At 38.5% G+C, this 23,277-nt stretch overlaps 1 protein-coding gene across 7 annotated transcripts in view; it reads left to right on the forward strand.

Moving 5' to 3' along the window:
• Positions 1-427: 427 nt before the first annotated feature.
• Positions 428-23,277, forward strand: part of Dennd4a (DENN/MADD domain containing 4A) — a 128,070-nt gene continuing 105,220 nt past the window's right edge. For all 7 annotated transcript variants that reach the window (XM_005393707.2, XM_005393710.2, XM_005393709.2 and 4 more), the window contains exon 1: positions 428-703. The gene's annotated coding sequence lies outside the window, so the exon portion shown is untranslated. The remainder of the gene's footprint in view (positions 704-23,277) is intronic.

The following is a 23,277-nucleotide window of genomic DNA, read 5'->3' on the forward strand; positions in this document are numbered from 1 at the left end:
AACCCCAGGGGGTTTCCTGCAGAATCTGAGTGTCCTTGGGGACCAGAGGCAGCTCAGACCCAAGCGCCGAGCTCTAGCTAGAAAGGACTCCCAGGAGAGCCAGGGAGCAAGGCAGGAACAGGTCAGCAGGCGCAAGCTGGATCCTCGTGCCTCGGGGTGGTGAAAGAGGAAGGCACTGCAGGCCTCGTCCACGCCTTTCTCGGGCTCGGGATCTCCCGACCTGAAGGGAAACCACGACGCGTTTCCCCAACTACACCGCGCGTCACGAGCCCGCCGTGCTCAGCCCCGCCCATCTCCCCCGCCCTTTTCAGGCTCGCTCTAGGACCCCACGACCCTCTACGCAGCCCTCTGCAGCCCCCTCCCGCCAGACTCGGCTTGTGATTGGTGCTCTCAGGCGCGATCCCCGCCCCCGCTCTTGCGTCACTACCAAGATGGCGCCAGTGACGGCGCCTACCGCGGCTGGAGCCGGAGAAGGAGGCGGAGGCAGCGACGACCGCGAGGGGTGGGGGAGTCCCGTCTGACTGAGACGGCAAGCCTGGGCGGGCGGGGGTGCCTCGCAGGGCGGAGCGCCGGACTGGGGATGAGCTCAGCGGGCTGTGAGCGCCGCGGCATTCAGCCCCTCGTGTCCTGCTGCGGAGCGTGAGAGGGGTCTGGCGCCGCTCCTCGAGCCCGACCCGCTGTTCGCGTGGGGGCCGGCGTGGAGGTGAGTGCGGGGGCGTCGGCCCGGGCAGCGGCGGCGGGAGGAGCTGTCACGGCCCCGAGGGGTGACACCCGGGGGCGCGGAAGGCAGCGACCTCCGCCCGGGGCTCCTCAGAACCGGACCGCCGTCGCGGGCTCTCGCCGCCCAGGGTGGCGCGGCGGGGCTGAGCGGCGTCCGCGCCTCTGCCCCGGCGCGTGGGGGGCTCCGGGGTTCTGGGTCCAGGTTTCCCCTTCCGAGCTGGCCTGGGGCTGTTGTTGTTTGGGTGGTGGGGGCGGGGAGGGGGAGGTCCTGGCGCTGGGTTTGACAAGCTGGTTACGTAAGTCGGCGGTGGCTTCCCGGAATCCCACCTGCTCCGCGTCTCGGCGAGGCGCGGGGAGCCCGGGCCGCCTCTCCTCCCCGGCGCCCTCCCCGCCTTCTCCGCCCGGGAGGTCGCCGGTTCCGCGTGAACCGGGCCAGCGTCCAAGTTGGCCAGTTTTTTGTTTTGTTTTGCTTTGCTTTGCTTTGCATGGGGATGGGGGAGAGGATTCCACGTTACCACCATTCCCTTTGAAGTTTATCGCTATGACGGTGGGGGGGGGGGGGCGGAGAGCGAAGCACAAGAACGAAAAGGCTGTGACCCAAAATTGGGTCGCAGCGACAGCTTTTCGTGATCGTGCTTTTCAGTGACAGACGTGCTGGAAGATTTTTGTTGTTGTCCCAGTATGCTTTTTAATTCAAACGTTTGGTAACGCCTTGAAGCCCGAGAGAGAGATTTTTGTTTTACAGAACAGTTACGTCTTGTTTGCAAGGGCGGGACAAACATCAGTCAACAGGCGTGTTATTTATTTGAGGAGAAAACGCGTGTCAGCCAGTCAGAGAGTTGTGAGGGCAGAGACTGTATTAATGTGCATGTCATTCTTTAAAAAATATATTGTACATTAGTGAAAGAGCCCAAGTATAAAAACAGTCTTACAAGATTACAAGTCTCATTCTGTTTTCTTCCTACCCTCTCCTAGCTCTTCTTTCCTTGGGGGAGGAGGTGCAGACACCTGTAAACAGCGTAGCCCTGGTTACAGTAATCTATTGTAGGACTTTTGAGATTATTATAAACAGTAGTCTGTGGGGGACTTAAGATTGGGTAATAAGTAAGGACTTTTGGGGAAGTTATTTAGTTTGTTTGTAATAGTTCTGGATTCAGCTTCTGGAAACTTGGTGTGCAGAATTCTGAGCTATTAAACCTTGTTTGAATTTATAATAAAAAATTGTGTTTGACTTATTTTATGGGAATTTTGTTTTGTTTGGGGGCAAAGTAAACATTTTAGGCAAGTTTTAATTCATCTTTTTTTTTAAGCTGGAGCTCTCAGTAGGAGTCCAGAATACCATATATTATCATCATCAACGTGTATGTTATGTAATTTTCTCTTTCTGAATGTTTAAACACAGACATACTTCTCTGTGGAATTTTATAAGAATACTAGGGAAGTTAACTGATCTTGACATCAAGCCAAAACTGGGAATAAATGAGTAAATTTTGTTTTGAGTTTTAAACTTACGCACACAAATTTACAGTTTTGAAAATTGGTGAAGCAATATGAATTGTTTGTGCAGGAGAGCCAGGAAGCTGAGGCAGATTGTTTTGAAATTTTCCACATGATTTGCCACCAGTTTAGTTATTGATTCTTTAGTTCCTGGAACTGTTATCCTGCTTCTGGCAACTTGAATAATATTTAGTATAATTGGAAGGCTATAAGAAGGAAGGAACAGAATATGACATTTATTAATTCATTCAAAATTCATGGCAGGGTAATAGAAGAAAACCCATTTTTCTATCGTGTGATAGTTACATTTCCTTTTGTTTGCACAACTTTTCTACGGATTCCACTGAGTGAAAACCTAGTTTTCATAAGGAGTGGTATTGACAGTAACGTTTGTTATACATCTCATTGTGTTCTTATTTAAAGCAGTGGCGGGGCTGGGGATTTAGCGCAGCGGCACAGCGCCTGCCTGGCAAGAGCGAGGTCGTGAGTTCGATTCCCAGTACCGGAAAAAAAAAAAAAAAAAGCAAGCAATGGGTTATTATTCTGAGTAGAAACCATAAGTGACTGTAGCAGGGAAATTGACTTGCTATTCATGCCTTCTCGGATCTCAGAGACTTACATTTGTGGAACTTCTTTCTACCAGAGATAAAAGAGAGTGACTAAAGAAGAAAATGACTAAATTTTCTTCCTTTTGTGTCTGTTCTTGTAATACCTTAGATTGATTTCTTTTGTTCAGTAGATTTCATTGGGCAGGGAGGAGAACTCAAACCATATTTCATTACTGTATATCATAGCTGTATCTTTGAATTCTAAAAGAGCAGTGTAGAACTTTACATTTAAGGAGCCATTCATTTACATAGGGTGTTATAATAGTGAAAAATTTTAACTGTCAAAATACCCTATGATACGGAATAGTGAAATTAATGATTATGTGTTGGAACCAGCTATTAAAAATCATATTTTCAAAAAATATTTACTGACATGAAAATATTTAAGTAATGTTGAGGGGAAAATCATAACATAAAGAAATACAGAGTCTGCAAAAATATATGTATATATACTTCAGCATCTTGCCATACTAATAAATGTCTGGAAGCTAATGGCCACCACTAAAGCACCTCTTGTAGCTGTAGAGGTCAAAGGTTACATGTATTAATCTCGTAGTAAATTTAGTATTAAAATATTTATACAAGTTTTACTTTGATGTATACATTTTTGGGGCAGACTATATATGGTATTTATAATGTCACATAAAAATGATAATAAGGATTGATAGGAAGTACTGACAGATATTGTGTCTTAGGTGATAGGATTTTGTACAAAAATGACATTAAAATATTTTCAGGGATTACAGTAGAAAATGCTGAAAATTATTACTCCAACAGGAAGACTATCTTATGATTCATTGTTAGCAAAACAAACCCAAAATGTGGTGCATATTTGCTGTACGTGTAATAGAAACAGTTTACAATTCAGGTGAAGGCGTTTGCCTAATTCCAACCTATTGATAGTTTTACCTGAGATGTGATTGACAAATATGGTGAACGTTAAGAAATTTTACAGTAAAAATTTTACAGTTAATGTCTTCAAGATACTCTCCCTCCCTTCAGACACACTCCCATCATTCTTGCCACTTTCAGACGTAGTTCTGGAAGTCCTCTTCATGAGTGTCTTCACATGTTGTGATCAAAAGCACAGTGAATGCTGCTGCCCAGTGGCATCCAGTGGAAGGGCAGTACAGCGTGGCACAGTGGCACTGATTCTTTCTGAAAGCCAGAATGACCATAAAGGTAATGTTTTGAATTGATTCAGGACATCAGAGCAGCCAGGACAGCACAACTGAAGATACATACAAAAGAGGACATCTAGTACTGCTTCACAAGTGGCAAGAATGATGACATAAGTATGTTCAGAGTGAGGGGAAGATTTTGAGTGAGATTAATGGCAATGGGTCTTTTTCTGTAATATAGTCTTAAAAATTTAGTCATTTGCCTTAATGTTTGATTACATCTTGTTTGTAGACCTTTTGCATCAATGCACATTGCTTCTCTCCACCCTCTTTTCTGTTTGCTTCTTGCACCAAATTGTTCTGTGTGCCACCTACTGATGTACTCCTCTCCCCAACCTTTCCTCATTACTTTATCAGTCAGTAGGCAGCGGTCTTGGAATGTTTATGAGAGGCCAATAGTTTGCTAGTTACTGAGGACACAAAGGTAAATAAAATGTGGTTTCTGCCCTCAAAACTCTGCTGGAGAGTGCTTTTTATTTTGGGGGTAGGGGATTTTGGCTTATTCTGCTTTTCTGTTTCACTGCTAATACTTGAGTAGTCTCTTTCTCCCAGTGCTCATATCCTCTTTGAAATTTCTTAGTGGGAAAACATTTTTGACTTCCAGACAACCAACTTACAAGTAACTTTTTTTTTTTTTTTGATCTTTTTGAGACAGGGTCTTACTGTGCAGTTTGAGCTGGCCTTGAGCTCACTTTGTAGCCCAGACTGGCCTCGAACTTGCAGTGATCCTTCTGCCTCAGCCTCCCAAGTGCTGCGATTACAGGCGTGCACCACCATGCCCAGCTCTGGAACATTTTTTGATTGTAGGTTTGGGGATCTTATATTCAGTAAGGTTGTATATATGTTCATCTGTGGCTGTTACTGTTATTTTTAGAATGTGTGACCCTTTCTTGGTTCCTTCTTCTTGCTTCCTTCTGTTAAAAATCGGAAACAAGTAGGAAATAGGAGAGAAAAGAGAGACAAACCATCGAGGAAAAAGAGATACCACTGCAGTTTTTCTGTTGGTGTTATACTTTAAAAATAATGAATCATCAAGATGAGTAAGTATAGTAAGTAAGAAATACCATTTCTGGTATACTTTGCTAAAACCTTTCTCTTGATTTGTGTATCAATGCATTTGCCATATGTATAGTTATATACGTTAAAGTGTATATACATATATAAACTCAGAGTTTATCTGCTTTGTTTTCAAGTAAAAGCTGAAAGAGGGAGATAGTTCTTTTTTTTTGCCTTTTTTTTGAGACAGGGTCTCGCTATGCAGTTCAGGCTGGCCTTCAACTCACCTTATAGCCCAGGTTGGTCTCAAACGTACAGGATTCCTCTTGCCTCAGCCTCCCGAGTGCTGGGATTACAGGCATGCGCCACCATGCTCTGCCTGGAAATATTCCTTAATTTTTAAAAATTTTGTTGTAATATTCCTTTACAGATGAGACATTTTTATATTTGAAGTATTAAAAATAAAATTATCAAAATATGTAGCATACACCTATTAAACCCATAAATGAAATGTTAACATTTTTCATTTTTGCTTTATATATATTATTTAATAGAATTATGTGTATCATAGTTATTACACTGAATTCTGAAAGAAAAAGCAATATAGAGCTTTGTAGTTCACTTGCAGTTAAAGATTCTTTTGTTCACAATTTCATCCCACTCTTCATCTCTTCCTTATTTGTAAAGTATGTACATAGTGATATCTTGGTTCATTAATTTAATTCTTTCCATGTTTCTGAAAACTGAATTAAACGAGAACCAAATCAAATTTCTCCATAAGGTCAGCATTGAACCTAACCATTGAATTTGATTTGGTTCTCATCCAGTTCGGTTTCTGACCAGAAACATGGAAAGAGTTAAGTTCATGAGTGGAGGTGTCACTGTACATAGCACTGCTTCGGGTGCTTTTAAAGTGGGTAGGCTTTCGAGCCAGGCCTCCTACCTTTGAGTCTTGTGTATGTTACTTAGTAGTTTTGTGGCCTCAAGTAAGTTAATTTTTACAGGCCTTAGTGTCCTTATCTCTCTAATAGATAGAAATGTCCATCTGATAAGGTTATTATAAAAAATAATGAGTTTATTTACGTAAGGTGCTTGAAACTGACTGGCACTTTAAAAAATATACTAGTAACTTTAAGCATCTGTTCATATGATTATATCATGTAGGTGTAGGTGTTTGGAAACTTTCTTTACTCCGTCCCTCCTTACTGATACTGCAGGTTCGGACAGTTCATTTTTACTATTTTGTACTGTTCTATCAAATGCGTTCACTGCAGTTTGTAATTTCATTTGTTGATGAGCATTTAGATTGTTTTCACTTTTTATCTATTACAAACATTGCCTCATTAACATTCCAGTTTCTCCAGGTCATAAACTTGGTTTTTAAATTTCTGAGTTTTAGGACAGACATATTTTTTTCCTTTACAAGGTGTTTATAGGATATTGCCCAACAATTCCAATTTCTGCATATCCATACCAGCAGTTAGTGTTATCAGATTTTTTAATTTTTGCAACTTGGCTTGGTGTAAAATGGCATAACATTTTTGCTCTACCTTTTTAATTAAAAAAAAAAAGTCTTGTTTTTTTTTTTTCTTACTCTTAAATACTAGTTTTGATTTTCCTTCAGTAGGCAGCCTGTATCCATCCTTTATAAATTTTCTGTTCAGCCGCTTCCTTTTCTTATTTGTCAGCAAATGCTATTGTTTTAAAATCCTTTTCAGGGTATTAACAGATATTAGGGAAGTTTTAATTTTCTTCCAGTACTGGATGTTGAACCCGGGACTTTTGCATTCAGCTATATTCCCAGCCTATTCTTTGATTTTTTTATTTTCAGACAGCGTTTCACTAAGTCCCCAAGTTGCTTTGGCTAGGCTAAAACTTTCGAGCCCGTTGTTTCATTCTTGCAGAGTACATATGCCATCGTGCCTGGCTGGGAGGCTTGTTTATTTGGCTTTTGATATTTCCAAATCTCTTGGGACAATCACCAGTGTAGATCCAAATTATTATAATTTTGAACCTTATTATACTGTTAACAGGGAGCTTTCCAGTGTACTTTCTCAAAATACGTATGATTACAATCCTCTTTTCAAACTATACTGAAATGTTTCAGTAGTGTACTGCAAATATATTTTACCTAAAACTAGTTAAAATTTGTTACCTTCAAAATCTAGGTAGAATTTTTATTAATATGATTAGTAATACAATTTTGCATTAGTCTAAAGGTTGAGTGGCCTCATGCTTAGAGAAGAGTTTTCTGCTCCTAATTGGCTTACCAACTAAGGAATCAAAATGTAGACAAAAGAAGTGACTTGCAGCTACTTATACCTATAATATTATAAACTATTCAGCAATGTTAAGGTTATTTTGCACAGTAGTAACTGTATTTCTGTTTTTGTCCAACCCACAATAATGACTTAAGGACTAAAATAAGTCTGTCTAAGGCAATAACTTCCTTACACTGCTCTTATTTAGTTTAAATAAATTTAATCTCATGCAGTTGTTTTAGACAGAAAGGTTACAGAGAATTACCATGTACTCTGCATCCAGTTTCCCATTTTTATTTTTTTTTGAATTGCTGGGAATTCAACTTAGGGCCTTGCACATGCAAGGCAAGCATTCTATCACTGGGTAATGTCCCTAGCCAGTTTCCCATTTTTAATATTTGTCACAACTAAGGAAACACTATTGTTACCTTAATATTAACTAAAGTCTGTACTTTGTCATTCATTAGTTTTTACCTGATGTTCTTTTTTAGATTCCAGGATCCCATCCAGAATACATGCACATTTAGTCATCATGTCTCCTTAGGCTGACTTGGACTGTGGTAGAATCTCATGCTTTCCTTGTCTTTGAGAACTCTGACAGGGTTTTTGGTTTTGGGTTTTTTTTTTTTTTTTTTTGGTACTGGGAGTCAAACTCAGGACCTTGTGCTTGCCAGACAGGTACTGTGCCACAGAGCTGTCTCTCCGGCTCTCTGACAGTTTTGAGGGATGCTCTCTTGGCTTTCTGTTGCTATAACAAAATACCTGAGAAAACTTTCAAAAAAGAAAGGTTTATTTTTGGTTCATGGTTTCAAGATTTCATTGCATGGTCATTTGCAAACCAAAAACATCAGACAAACCAAACATCTTCTGATGTTTGGCCCTGTTATTCTTGGGCCTGTGGTGAAGCAGCATATGGCAAGGAGCAAGCATTTAGTAGAGCAAGGCTGCTTACCTCATGGTGGCTGGGAAGCCAGAGAAGGAGGAAGAGGAGGGACCAGAGTCCCAGTAGCCCCTTCAAAGGCCCTCCCCAGAAGCCAAGCTTCCTTCCACTAAGCCTCACCTCCTGAAGGTTGTAAAACCTTCCAGTAGCACCATGGCTTGGTGACCAAACCTGCAACACATGGGTCTTTGGGGGGATAGTCAGGAGCAAATGATAGTAAGTACTGGTCAGGTATTTTGTGGAATACTCCTCAGTTTTGGTTTGTCTGATGTTTTTCTTCTGGCTAGACTGGGGTGTGGATTTGGGGGAGGACCGTCATAGAGATGAGGGGCCCTTCTTGTCAGATCATATCATTGGGTTAAATACTATTGATATGACTTCCCATCAGTGTAGTTAGTGTTAGTCATCTGGCTGAGGTAGTAAAGGTTTCTCTGCTTTAAAGTTTGGCGTAGCCTAATTTTGGAAATAAGTCACTAAATATATACCAAGCTCGGCAGTAGAGTTAGGTAGAGTTAGGGTCTACATTGTTGAAGAAGAGGTATTTATAAAATTATTTGGAATTTTTCTGATGAAGGAGACTTTTCTCCTCTCATTTATTTATTTATTCATTTATTTATGCTATCATTTATTTATATTGGTAAAGACTTACAGTTTTTTACTCTTAGGGTTGTCCTCCTGTGGTTACAGTACTTTATTTTGTTGCTCAAGTGATTAAACCTTTTTTAGGTTGGCTCCTGTGACATACCCCATTGTTCTGCTGTCTGAGCACTTCTTCCTTTCTGGTGCTATAAGATGCCCCAGGTTCATCTTACCTATTTTCTGCCCCAGCCCTAGAGTCAGCTAGTTCTCCAAGGATCTCTTGGTCCTTTTGTTGAAGAATGATAAAATCTGGGGCATAGACATGCCCACTGCTATTGGGACAACATTACTTCTAGACCCTCTCAGTGTATAGACCTGAAAAATACATGTATGAAAAAAAAAATGTATGCCTATTAACCTGTGTATACAGATTTAAAACTTCTTCTGCTTATTCACCTGTGTCTGTATTCAGCTGAATATGAATTCATGCTAACATCTTTGGCCTTAAACTCAGTACTACATGGTTCATTCTAGCTTTAACCCCTCGCTTATCCAGACCCTCGTCCTTCAAAAATGAGAAATCTGTTTCTCACCTTCTCATGTCCACTTACTTAATTTGTTTAGTATTGATACATGTATAGTGGTTTCACAATTGTTAACCTGTAGCTCCATGAGAAATGCCTTTACCAAGCAGAGCAGTGTTTACTATGTACAGTTCCTTTTGTCTTTAATCTTAAGAATTTCCTGTCAAAACACTGTTTCCCAAAATTACTTAGGTTAGAATCTTTTGTCTTCAATTTTTATTTTTATGATTGGTCTAAACTACATAGTTGTGCAAAAGAAGTTATAAAAAGTTTCTCTTGCTTGACTATAGATTGTTACCTCTCTATGGTTTGTGGCAAAAATAATCTCTTTTGTGAAAGTAGTATTTCCTGAGGTTTAGTTAGAACAGTACTCTTCATTTGGTTGTTAGTTGACATTTTTAGATACGTATCGTGTTAATATTATCCCCTAGTTATTGCAGACTGATCAGGCCCACAATCTCCCAGATGAGTGGACGGCCACAATTTAAATAAATGAGACAAATGAAATGATTTCAGGGCTCCAGGAAGATCCAAACCCTGTCACAGAATTTGTGATTCTCTGGGTTAAGACCAAGATCTTCACTAGGCAGCCCATATTTATTAGGTTTTTAAGCAAAGGAGGGGAATACTGAAGAAAATGCAGGAATCTGGGCAGGACTTGGGATCCCTCTAAGGACTTCTCCAAGTAATACATTATGTTGGTTTAGGAGAACTATGTTATCTCCAAGAAAACCTTTACCACAGAAGTGAGAAGTCTGTAGCTGCAGTCTCCTTTTAGGAGCCAGATACTCTCAACTATGACCTTATCTTGTCCTTTGAGGCGTCCCAACTTCACAGGCCAGTACAGGCTTCAACAGGGTCCAGTGACTCATAAAGGTTCACTTACTGTGAGTCCACTGCCCATCTCCAGACAAGGGGCCTAGGCCTTGGACAACTCACAGGTAAACACGAAAAGCCAATTGGTTAATATTAAATCCTGCTTAGAGCCACTTTATAGTGGTCTCCATCAGATATGTACTCCCTCTGATGTTTCTAGTGGTATGTATTAAGAAGTGCCATGTACAATAGTATTTGAGAGTTTAGTCTGTGCCTGTATTCTTGAAATAACTTTATATGTATTAGCTCATTTAACTCCTCTGTAGAGCCTATAAATTAAGTACTTCATTGTTTTGTTTATTTTGAAGATGAGGAAATTGACACTGAGGTTAAACAGTTTGTTGGAGGTCACATAGCTAGTAAATAACAGAGCTTTGATTTGGTTATAACTGGTCTGATGTGGAGCCTGCACTCTTAATAGCTTTGGTGTATTACCTCTAAATAAACAAAAAAGGATCCACAGTGTAAGAGTTACAAAAGAGTAAAACATGGTGATCCAAGAGAATGACTGAGAGGGCCTTCGGGGTTTTTTTTTTTTTGGTATTGGAAATTGAACTCAGGACCTCGTGCTTGCCAGGCAGGTGTTGTGCCTTCAGCGTACTTCTTAGGGTACCTCTCTCTTAGGAGATGTGATTTACAGATAAGGTAGAGCCAGCATGTGAAAAGCTGAAGAAAGAGAGATCCTTTGTGTGTGTGTGTGTGTGTGTGTGTGTGTGTGTGTGTGTGTGGTTGGCATCAAGTGCAAAGCCGTGCAGTGCATATGAGCTTGCGATGTTTCAAACAGAAAGGCACTCATTGTGGCTAGATGTAATGACGAAGGTGTCCATGAGGCTTGTAGGACTTACTGTATGAGAAGTTCCGTGCAGTACCTTGTTAGTGTTCACAGTCATCCTTTATTGCAGTTTCATAGATGAGAAAATTGACTGTCTGCATAGGCTAAAGTTACTTTGGTCTTCTGTTTACTCTTTATCCTACTGCAGTCTTAATTTCTGCTTGTTCATGTCACTGGACCTGCCCCTGCTTGCTCAAGTAACCATTGGTAGTAGTACTCTTGGTCACTTTTCTCTGGAAACTCCCTGACTTCTATGCCATTTACTTCTGTATACTCTGGAGCTTCTGAGTGTTTGGGTCATTTCCTTTGAGATGTTGTCTTCCTTTGCATGTTCTCCAGAAGTATATTCCCAGAGTTGGCCAGTTGCTTTTCTCAGACTTCACATTTTCTGAGGTTACAGTAGCCCCTTAGTTTCACTTACCATGTCACTGCCAGTTACTCCTCAGGCTGTTTTTCCAGCATTAGTATCTTTCCAGAGTATCAGATTATTTTACTAGTTACTTATCTTTACCTTAAACTTTTGTCCAAACAGCTTGTATACCTGCCTGAAGTTTTGCTTTGATCTGGTGCCCTAAAAAGATATAATGGACCACTGTTGACTTCCTCACCCAAGGAAGAAATTTTTCGGAATCGTTGATGACACTTGACTGGCAAGATAGAGCCACCCATGGGGAGAGCTGAAGAAAGAGGGATCCTTGTGGGGGAGCATCAAGCACAAAGCCTTGCACTACGAGGCTTCTTTCTTAGTCCTTATATGTCCATTCCTTTACTGAAATCTGCTGGATTTGTCTCCTAAATGTTTTATCAGTCACTCCTTGTTCCACACTGCTTTATTGGAAACTTGCTTCACCTTCTCCCTAGTTTGCCTGTCTTCTTCACCTTCTCAGAGTTGTCAGAATGGTATGTCTGAAATACAGATCGAATAATTTCTCATTGAGTCCCCTCTACAAAAGGATAAAGTCAGGATTTACCATGTCATTAAAATTCTCCATGATTTGTCCTCTGACTGGCTCTCTAATCTTAACTCTTAAAATTTCTGCTTTATGTTTTTCATTCTACCCATATGGAACTACTTCTCTGACCTTTCCCTGAATACACACGCTACTGGGTTTCTGGAGTGTTGACCACTGCTTATAGTCTTTCTGCCTGGGTTGTTGACTGCAGAATTGCTTATGTGGCCTTTCTGAAGAATGCCTTCATTTCTTTCTTCCTGGTTGGTTTTGTTTTGTATTTTATTTTGTTTGTGTATTCATTTATTTTAGCAGTACTGAGGATTAAGCCTATACTCTTCACACTGAACTACATCCCCCAGTCCTTTTTTAAGTTTTTTTTAATTGTGAGACAGGGTCTTGATAAGTTGAACTTAAAATTTGCTTGCCTCAGCCTCCCAAAGTACTGTAATTTTGTCTAACTCCTTTACATTCTTGCAGACTTTATCCAGAGTTAAAGCATTACTTTGTCCAGAAATCTTAGAAATAAGCTACTACTAACTGTTATATCTCCTGCACTTAGAGCAGTACCAGACCCAGAGAAGACGTGTAATAAGAATTTGAGTGCCTTATTGTAATGTGGTAGCAGTTGGTTCTGCCTCCTGACTGCAGAGATGGAAACCTGGCTTTATTAATTGACTATGCTGTCTCTCTGTACCTCAGTTTTCTTCTCCTGTAAAATGGGGATAGTGATGCTTTCAAAAGATTGTTGTGAAATTTAAATTTGTTAATGCAAATGAAATCTTTAGAATAATGTTTAGTACTTAGTAAATCATTTTATCACAGCAGCAGTTACCCTTAGAATATTTTAATTTACATTTCTGTTTCCACCACTAGGCTTTGAATTAGTGAATGAATGAACCAACCTACTAATTCTTGGTCTTAAAATAAAAAGTAAGTCTCCAGCTTTTGAAACTGTTGTGTCAAAAAATAATTAATTTATATCATGCACAGATACAAATTCTCTATGATGAATATGATCATTATGTATATCTAAAATGTACCAATAAAATCTGACTGAAAAAGAAAAAAAAAGAAAAGGTCATATGTTGACTACTAGTCATTCTTTCTAGCAGTACTAATATTTTGTTTCTTGACAAAAATTTGAAATTGGCTGGGCAGTGCAGCACCTGCTTGGCAAGTGCGAGGTCCTGAGTTCAATTCCCAGCATCCCCCCAAGATGAAATTGGCATTAATGATAATTTGCATTCTTAATTATATTATGTAGTTACTTCCTTATTTAAAATTTAGCATATTTTCTTAATAGTAGTACAGTTTAAACTCTGGACACATCTTTGACTTACTCTTAAGTTTTCCTTAGAAGTTTACCAGTCTTTCATAGGATGGATTAAAGTACAAGGGGGATAGGTGTGCTAACATGGTGCTTTTTTTTTATTTGGGGGTAAACCGAAGCACGTTGTAGAGAAAGGTTGAATAAAAGGATAAAGTGGGGAATTTATAAATCTTCTCAACTATTTCTGAACCAAGCATGTAGGATATCCCTTTTTTTCTTTTTATTTTATTGGTACATTTTAGATAAACACAGTTATAATGTTCATCACAGGGAATTTGTACCTGTGTATGGTATATCTTGCTTCTTTTTTCCCATTTTCCTCCCCTCCCTTAAGTCCCTAGGATATTTCTTTTGTATTTGGTTTAAAATAAATTGTCATCATATTAGGCAATCTTAATCAAGTGCAATTTCAGTAAGTACTTTGTAGAGGCAGTATAGATCATTAAAAATTATCCATGCCTTTCCTTTCTTCTATGCTTGTAAACAGTTTGAGATTTGTTTACTTAAAATCTTTATTATGCCAGGGGCTGTGTTTCAGTGATAGAGCACTTGCCTAGTATGTATAAGGCCTTGGATTTGATACCCAGCTCTGGAAAAACATCTTTTTATGATAATCCTCATCCAGTATTTTATAAATCTTTCCTTTTACCCTAACTTTGACATCTCTTATTTTGTTTGGAATGCCAAAATTATCTGTATAATCTTGGCACATTTAAGAAAAGTACTGTTTATATTTCTCTTACTTCTGTTAAATTTGGAGTTTTTTTCCAGTCTCGCTGAACTTTAATTATATGAAAGTAAGTTTATCTTGTTTTGAACCTAGGAACGGTACAAGTTATTGGTATTCGGCCTTCCTCGTTGACTTAAAAATTGTTACTAAAGAAACTCGACTTTTTTCCTAGAAAGTCTCAAGTTGCTAAAGGAAACCTTACTAACAAACCAGTACCAAAGAAAAATGGAAAAGCTAATATATCTATCTTACTTTGGAAGCTAATACCATATAGTGACTGTGCTATTGGGCAATGGGAACTGTTTCTCCTCCTGCTCTTCTTGGCATTATTTTAGTTGAGGTGTCTGAAGTGGCATTTTTATGGTTATTGGTACATACTTGCTGTACATAATGCTTACATTCATCATTGGGAGTTGGTATGTGTACATCATACACCTTTAATTCTTTGAAATACTGTGTTTTCAAGAGAAATGGGCGTAGGTGGGTGAGGAAATCTATATGGTGACACTTTGGCTTGTTAGATAGGACTGGCTGTTATCATCAGAAAAGCTGTACATCACCCCTCCTTTAGTTAGAATCATTCTTTAAAAACCACTTGTTCAAATAAGCATTAAGATACTCCCTATTAATCTTTTTTATGAATACCATAATTAATTAATTAATTAATTAATTTATTTATTTATCTGTGTCAGGAGTCAGCCCTGGGCCTTTGGGCATGCTAGGTAATTATTGTACCACTGAGCAATATCCCTAGCCATATAATAACACTGACCTGTAACTGTGCTGAAGTTTTATTTATAGTATGTTGTTTGAACCTGTTAAAGTTGGTGAATATTTTTCATTTTTATAGGATGTGGAATGTTTGAAGATACTAGTTTAACAGCCATTTTTCAACAAGTCCTTTTTCCCTTTTTACAATAAACTGATGTTCTGATATTCTTACTTGACATTTTTTTCTGAGGTTTGTTTAATCAAATTTCTTTCATTTGTGAATAACAGGAACCAAATTTAAACTAGCTTACTCAAAAAAGCAATTTAATAGTAAGGATACTGGGGATTTCACAGTACCTCGTGATAGAAGTACAGCCAGGCCTCATGAATGAGAGTGAAAGCAGGAACTAGAAACTCCTCAAAAACCCAGGCAGCTATTTTCTTACCAGCCTGGGGAAGCATAGTTTTTCTGCTTCTATTTGTCTGCTTTATTTTTGGCTCTCTGCATGTTATCTTTCACCACTGTACATGGCTGGATATCTCTTCTGACTCTTAAATTCAGTTATTGGCTCATGGTTCTGTGATCACATTCTAAATTCCTGGAAGAAAATACAATTTGAGGCAAGAATCTATGTCTGGTCTGATCAGCTATGGCTAATGAAGCCAAGTATGAATTTCTGCCTCAGTTTTTGTCAAAGAGGAATACATACAGGGCAATCAGCTCCGGAGGAAGGTATGGACTGAATATATTTATAAAAGGTGGGATGGGGTTCTGGGGAGGTGGAGAGATTGAAGGTCAGGGAGCAGAAGGGAAAGTAAAAATGATGAAGATATGTTACGTGTATGCACCAGTTCCCTAGGATAAATGTAATTATTATGTATTGCAAACATAAACTAATAAAGAAAGTAAAAAGCTGGTGATTACAGAGGAATACTAAATAATAAGAAATAAGATTTTTATGAAACTAAAGAAAAAGACCTCTCAATGGCTTTGTGTAGTTACAGATAAATTATATCATTTCCAGTCCATGGGTAATTATTGTGAAACTGATAAACATACCTTCTTTTTTTAAGTAAAAACCAATGGAGGTTATCTTAGCTTCTGGGTACAGAATTTGAAGTGTAAGTTACGTTATAAGTATATATGTGTATTGATATATACCTTCTTTAACCTTATATTAACACAAATATATCGCATTATTTAAGAAACGTTTACTGACTGCCTACTCTCCAACAGGGGTTATGCTAAAACATATTTACAGATATAAAGGCATAACATTGCCCGCTTTCATTCATAACCTAGTTGAGAAGAGACATTCAGAGTATTAATTAATACTTATAGTAGTAATACAATAATCATAATAGAGGTATGTGCAGGACACTCTTGAAGCATAAGAAAAGAGCAGAGTGATCCAGGGCAAAGTGATAAAGACAGGTTCCAAGAGTGGGTCTCAGATATTTTACATTGGCTGTTTGAATAGGGGTATTTTGATAGGAGGAGCTGAATTTGCAGAGGTCCCCTAGTTGTGTAAAGTAAGTAGTTAAGTATGGCTGAAGTGAATTTTTACACTATTCAGCTTAATGAAACTAAAAACTTTTTTCAGACTTGTTCTTTACCTAGTAGTAAGTACAACCTTTTTCAAAAGACAGTTGTAGATTTTAGAATACTCACATTACTTGTTTTATAACTTTAGCGTCACTTTTGAGAATGAGATGTCATTAATCATTTGCTTTCAGACTCTTATCAAATTTTTCTAGTAGTGGTTGGTTGGTTGGTTTTCCTTAATGCTGATTTTTTCTGGTCAAGCTTGGACCCCCATACAGTAGATGACTAAAAGTGGTAGAGGTGATACAGTTTATGAAGAGCAAAGTTTTTTATTTTTTATATTTTGTCTTTTTGAGACAGGGTCTTGCTGTGCAGTTCAGGCTGGTCTTGAACTCATTTTGTAGCTCAGGCTGGCCTCAAACTCTTGGCAAGCCTCCTGCTTCAGCCTCCAGAATCCTGGGATTACACGTGTGTGCTACCACACCCAGCTGTGAAGAGCATAGTTTTTATAACGTAAACAGTGAAAATGATTTGTAAACCTCATCTAATTTTAAAAGATAAATCTCTAAAATGAGTTGCCAGTACTGAACTTTTATAATTGTAAAGAAAAGAGCTTATATATTTTGTGAAATATTATTTTACATAATTTTCTTTCCTGTAGAATTATACCTACCATTAAGTAAGATTCTTGAAGACAGAATGTTTTGTGCTTCAGTACTTTGGTCACTTGATTAACACTATCACTTCTCTTTTCTATTCCTGTATCCACTCATTCATGATTCCTGCCGCACCCCATTACGGATAACCAGCCAACCAATTAAACAGACAAAAAATACCCCCAAAGCCTGTGTTCACTTTTCTGAGAAGTGACTGAGGTGAGAAGAGAATAGAGGTATTGGGGCCAGCTGTCTGGTGGTGATAGAGTGGTATGTGTGTGTGGTGTGTGTGTGCGTGTGCGTTTCAAGCATGAGGTTAATTTTCATGAAGCAAATAAAAAATACCATCATTGTTACCAGTGTCACAAATTGGGACTATTGCTGCCCTTTCCCTAATCCACCATTCTGCCTTTTCTCGCTTTCATCTTTCAGATGCCACCCCTGCCCCCAGCTTTACTTGAGGGGTATGTTCAGGTATACTTTTGATACTGTGTAGGAGGGAGGTGATAACCCCAGGGGGGAAAGGATGACATGCCTTTGTGCTTGATCCTCCTTTCATTTGGAAAGCACTTCCATCTCTCCTGCTATCACCCTATTCATATGGCAGGATTTTTATATATCTTTGTTTTGACTCCTCAAGCCTAAGCTCTGTGTCCTTGTAATTTCCTTGTTTGTGTTACAGACTTAGAATTTATTGTACTGCCTATTTACTTGCCTGACTTCTCTGTTACACTGTAAGATAGAGTCAGGTCTTACTTATCTTTGTGTTGCTACTGGCTACTACAGAGATGCTGGATGTGGGAGGTGTACCATTTTCAGATTTTTGGTTGCAAATACATAAAAGTTAAGTCTCTGGCAAAAGACAAGGAATTTATTGGAAGGATATTGGGTAGACTGCAGAAATGACTGAATGACTGGAAAACCAGTTTCAGAGAATAAACAGGAAACAAGTGTTAGGGCTAGACCATAGTTGAAGTAATGGTTATAGGAAAGTGTGTATATATATAAATTTTTTTGTTTTGGTTTATTGAAACAAGTTCTCACTATGTAGTTCAGGCTGGCTTTGAACTCACTGTAGTCCAGACTGGCCTCTAACTCATGGTAATCCTCCTGCCTCAGTCTCCCGAGTGCTGGGATTACAGGTGTGCACCACCATGCCTGGCTAGGAATATCCTTTTTCTGTGTAAGATGCCTTTGATACCACTAGATGCCATTGCTGGAATATTGCCACCAGGTGCTGCATGTCACTAACATAAGGATGAATTTTATTTTTTGACTTATAGAAACAAATTGACTTCTCACAGTTCAGGATGCTGGAAGTCCATGATCAGGGTGCAAGCCTGGTCAATTATGGCCCTTTTCTGGGCGGCAGACTGCCAATTCTTATTGTATCCTCTCATGGCAGAAAGAGTCCTAAGAATGAGTTTTAAACTGTTCTTGCGATTTTAGCTCTAGATTCAAATTTTGCATGAGTGCATTTAATTGGCCAGTTTGTATGCCTGGCCCCTAAGTAAAGAGGGCAATTATTTGGTCTTTTTTGGTTTCCATGATTGACTCTAGAGTATAGCTTCTTTCCAGACACACATTGTGTCAGATTCTCTATATACAGGGAGGGCCCTAGCTCAGGTACTGGACAGTAAAAAGTAAAACTGACTCATGTCCACTTCAGTGGTAAATATTTGTCAGATGGAACGAATGAGAGAACCAGAGTCATGATTTCTAGTATTTAAACCTGTATGTCACCAAGCACTAAAGTGATTGTGATGCCAGTAATGTAATTCAAAGCAAAATCAATACCAAACCATAAAATAAACAAAAGATAAGCAAAATCAGCAAAGTTCTAATGCTTAAAATGTATACCTACTTCATTATTAAATTATTTAAATCAAAGTATTTGAATTTAATTTAAACTTTTATTGGCTCCCCCATTCTCTGGTTTCTAAATACAAACTTATTTATCTAGAAATCTTAACACTGAATGGAACTAGGATTTTATTTGGCCAAAGTGATCCCAGAGCACATACTGCTGTGCCTACTACTTCCTACGATTTTTATGTAATTGTGTTCAGCAATGACTTAAACCAAAAACAGTAAACTAATATTTTAGAGTGCTCAGTTAGAGAAATGTGTCTGCTTAGTAAAAGTAAAAAGAAAAGTTTTATTTCTAAGCTCTCTTATCCATAAAATGTAAAGTATTATTAAAACTGCTTTGGAAAACTGGCATTATCTACAAAGGTTGAATATATGTATATATATATACTTCATATGCTAGTGATTCATGCCCTTGTGCGTCAAAGGACATGCATGATAATTTGTACATGACTTCCCAATCATTTAGAGTAGTCTAACATTGGAAACAAGCCAAATGTCCATTAACAGCCTAGTGGATAAATAAATTGTATATTTTTAAAATGAAAAACTATACAGAAATGGAAATGAACACATTACTGGAATGAATATGAGTATGGCTGAATCTCAAAACGCATACTGTAAAGGGAATAAAGCTAGACCAAAAAAGAATGCATAGTGTATAATCTTCCCATGTTCCATTTATATAAAGTTCAGAAAGAGACAAAATAATGTAGTATTATGATTTAAGATACTGTTTCTCTTTGGGAAGTATGGAGGGGGCTTGACCTAGGAAGTGTTTATAATGCGTGGTATCTTTACTGTGTAACAATTTCTGAAGCTGTACTCTTTTCTATCTGTGTGTTTACTTAAAAAGAAGAAAGACAGACTGTTCTATGGACTAGCTTGGGGAGCATGGCTGCCACCCCCTCAGGTTCTGTGTGAAGTCTGATCAGAGCATCTTCTGTGTGTGTTTTCTAGAGGAGAGAAAATCAGTAGCATTTATTAGATGTTCGGTGAAGGTTTTGACCCAAAAAAGGTTAAGACATTAACCTTTAGCATTACCAAAGCCTACATATTCATGAAAATTACTGATTTAAACATTATGAGTGGCTTATTTTTACAATGCAGTGACTCCTTGCCTCTGTTTTAGATCCTGTCCACTCATACTTTCAAGGCTTTGGCTTTTACAGCTGTCCTCTTTCTAGGCATCTTTCTCTCTCCGTCTTCACTTTCTCTACTGAATGACTGCCTTTGACATACCTCCCTTCCTTTCCTTCTTTTTAAAATCCCTCTGTGGACTCATGTCTTCTGCCCGTTTCCCCTTCATTTTTCTACCTCCTTTCATAGCACAGCTCCTCAGAAGGATTATGTTTACTTTCCTACCTCCCATTGTCTCCCTAACTCATTCCAGTTGGATGGTCATTTATACTAACGCTTTACTGAAATAGCTCTTCTGAGGGTCATGCTGATTTGAGGTTTGCTAAAACAGTTGTTTAAATATGTTTTTGGGAGAAGTGGGGTGACAGTGCTTCAGATATAGAAAATTGGCTTGATTGTGTTTCTCATTTCACAGTATACTTCTGTCTCTGGCCTATTTGGGACCCAGCATTAATTTTATCCTCTTTTATCCTTCATTTCTATTCCCTTTCCCCCCCAGGTATCCATTTTAATATGTTCAATGTATCATTCTGAATATATCTTTGAAAACTGTAGTGCTATTTTGGGTATGTGTGTCATTTTGATTTATATAAGTGTTATTTTGCTGTAGATTCCTTTTTGATTTTTCTATTTTCGTTCAACACTAAATTTAAAGGATTTATCCATGTTTCTATCTTTCCTGATGTATTTAATTGCTTTTGACTGCTGCATAGCATCCAGTCATACCTGCCACATTTTATCTCATACTTTTTTTTTGTCAGTGCTGAGAACAGAACCCAGGGCCTCACATGTACTAAGCACAGTCTCTACCACTGAGGTATTTCCTCAGCGCCCACCTGTCACATTTTAAATCTATTGCTTTAGTTATGGGTACCTGTGTTCCTCATTTACCCACTCAACAAATGCTGACCACATACTATTTACTATTTGCCATACTGTTTACCACTCTTCTAGTTGCTGGTTGTACAGCAGTAAATACAACAGAAAAATTGCTGTTCTTATAGAACTTAAAATCTTGTGGCGATGAAGAGAATAAATAAATAGATAAAATATACGTTATGTGACAAAAAATATGGTGAACGTTTAAATTTTAAAAATTTTACTATACTAAATTGCACATTGCCATGAATCCCTCTCAAGATACGCTCCTTTCCCTTGAACACATTTATCTCCTCATTCTTGGCACTTTATGAAGCAGTTCTGGAAGTCCTCTTTCATGAGTGTCTTTATGAGGTGTGACCAAAAATATGGTGAATGTTGCTGCTGAGTACCATCCATTGAATATGTCCTCATCCACCTTATTCACTGGTTCTGGCACAAGGGACTTCTGGCTCTTTCCCAAAGTCAAAATGACCATGAAAGGTAAGTGTTTTGATTTGATTTGATTCAAGACATTAAGACAGCCACAACAGCCCAACTAAAGACACTCACAAAAGAGAACTTCCAGAGTGTTTTCAGGAAGTGCCAAGAACAGTGGGATAAGTGTGTTTGAAGTGAGGAGGACTATTTTGAGGAGCATAGCAATTTATCTTGTATTGTAATACTTTTTTTAAAGATTTAAACACTTACTGTTGTACGTTAGTGAAAAATGCTGAGAAAACTAAAAGAAAGAGATAATATGCCATACACATCCCCTACAGGTGAATTTATAGAGTATGTAATGTGTAGTTGGTAAGGAAGTGGCCTTCGGCTTAGTGGATAATTGCCAAAGAAATACTGTAGCTTCTTTTGGCTAACGTATATAGATAGGTAGAGTTATCAAATAGGCATTTTTGGATCACAGTGGTGAGTCATGGCTGGTGACAGATTTGAGAGTAATTAGTACTGAGTGGAGCTAATAAGCTTTTTGGGATTCAGAAGAAAAGGAAAATTTTTGCTTAAAATAGATTAGAGGAGTTTAAAGAATAAGTCAGATGTTGTGTCACATGCTTGTAATCCAGCTGTTCAGGAGGCAAGAGGACTGCAAGTTAAAGGCCAGCCTGAGCTACTTAATGAGATCCTGTCTCAAAATAAAAAAATAAGAAGGATTAGGGTTGTAGTTGAGTAGTAGACGTCTTGCCTACCATGTGCAAGTCCCTCGATTCATGCCCTATCACTGCAAAAAATAGAGAAGAGAAGATACACTTTGTCTAGGACTCATCTGATCATCAGAATGTTTAGAAAGAGCAGTGTGTCATCTGGTCTTGCTGAGGTGATCAGCTTATCCTTGTCAGTTCTGGAGCACTGTTTCAGGCTTCTGTGGAATAGTCTACATGGTGTAGTAGCCAGAGATTTGAAGTAGGGAAACAGCCCTGCTCTACTACTGATATTGAGCAAGTCAGATTAGCATTCCTAGACTTTAATTTCATCAACAACAAAATGATGAGATTGAACCAAAAAAATAAGGTCTTTTTCTGCTCTAAACTTCAGTGAAGCTGGGTGTGGTTGTGCACGCATGTAATGTCAGCACTTGAGAGGCTGAGGCAGGAGGATCATTGTGAATTTGAGACCAGCCTGGGCTACAAAGTGAGCTCAAGGCCAGTCTGAACTGCATAGCAAGACCCTGTCTCAAAAAGACAAAACAAAACAAAACTTCAATGAATCTTTGTGTGTAGTGTAGGGGAGTATCATACTGGTATTGAACTTAGGGTTGCTCTACCATTGAGCTACAGCCCCAACCCTTTTTATGTATTTATTTTTAAATTTTGAGACAGGGTCTCACTAACTAGGTTGCCCAAGCTGGCCTCAAGGTTGACATCCTCCTGCCTCAGCCTCCCAAATAGGAAGGATTATAGGCATGTGCTACCACACCTGGCTTGAGATCTTCTACTGAGATGTAGTGGTCATATTTAGTCCAACAGTTTGATTTTTTTAAAAAATTTTCCCCCAGTTTTGCATGCTTATATCTGGTAATCTGAGCAACTGATTTGAAGACAACAGTATGCAATGGAACAACCATTGGTGAATTCCTACTGTCTTATCTAGTGAAACTCTGTATTATTGCTAATGTTTTACCTAATAATTTTTTTTTATTCTCTTTAATGATTTGAACAATCTTCCATTTTTGCATCTGGTAATCTGAGCAACATAGTTGAAGATGACAATGTATAACAACCACTGTTAATTCCTATCATTTTGTTTTTGAAACCCTGTATCACTTTTAATGTTCTTTCTTTGTTTTGTTTATGTTTGTTTGTGATGTTGGTATGCTGCTATTCTTTTTTTTTTCTTTTACTACTCTCTTTAAAATAAAAAAAATTTTTTTTCTCCCTAAAACTTTTTTATTTAT

The sequence above is a fragment of the Chinchilla lanigera genome, unplaced genomic scaffold, assembly GCF_000276665.1.
Source record: "Chinchilla lanigera isolate Chin_1 unplaced genomic scaffold, ChiLan1.0 scaffold00049, whole genome shotgun sequence".
Classification (NCBI taxonomy): Eukaryota; Metazoa; Chordata; class Mammalia; order Rodentia; family Chinchillidae; genus Chinchilla; species Chinchilla lanigera.